Below are 1,026 nucleotides of genomic sequence, written 5' to 3' on the forward strand. Positions count from 1 at the left end.
CTTTATTTCGAAAAAAAAAAAAAAAAAAACCAATAATAATAATAATAATAATAATAATAATAATAATAATAATAATAATAATAATAATGAAATAGCAATAATTATATTAATCAATTAATTTTTATGCAAGTATAATTAAGAAAAATTGAGAATATCTCGTTATTTAAGAAATATATATACCTTTAGTATAATAATATGAGAATGAATCTAGATAGTCACGATATTATTACTTATATTGAAAAAATATTATTATTTTCTTTTCTTGTATCAATTAAGTTTTTTTGTCAGATTGTGAAATTGAATATAAAGTCAATTGAAATATAAAAATATTTAAAGAAAGTATAGACATAAATATAATATAATATAATTTGTATTAATATTTTTCAAACGATGTTTTGTGATGATTTATATGTAAAATTGTATAAATGTAATACTATAAATATATCAAATGTATACGATATTTAAAATAAAAATATTTGAAAAAATAATAAATTAAATATTTTTTCATGTATGATTTCTAGAGAATATATGATAAGAATTGGTTATTTTATAAAATTAATAATATTTTTCATTATTATTATTATTATTATTATTATTATTATTATTATTATTATTATTATTATTATATATTTTAAAATTATTTTATGTTCAATTTAAAAAAAAAAATAAATAAATAAAATTTTTTATTAAAACAATAAAACTATATCAAATAATAATAATTATAATAATAATAATAATAATAATAATAATAATAATACAATGTATATACATTTAAATAAATAGAAATCAATATATTAAATATATACAATACTTGAAATAAAATTTTAAAGAAAAATAATTGATTAAATTTATTTATTTATAATTTTTATAAAATAAATGATAAAATCAGTTTTTTTTTATATAAGCGATAATATTTTTTATTATTATTATAATATATTAAACTGTTTTTATACTATTGTATTTTTAATTAAAAAAATAATAAACTAAATAATTTTATATTGAAAAAATTGTCTAAGTGGCAACAGG

The sequence above is a fragment of the Microplitis demolitor genome, chromosome 6 (genome assembly GCF_026212275.2).
Source record: "Microplitis demolitor isolate Queensland-Clemson2020A chromosome 6, iyMicDemo2.1a, whole genome shotgun sequence".
Classification (NCBI taxonomy): Eukaryota; Metazoa; Arthropoda; class Insecta; order Hymenoptera; family Braconidae; genus Microplitis; species Microplitis demolitor.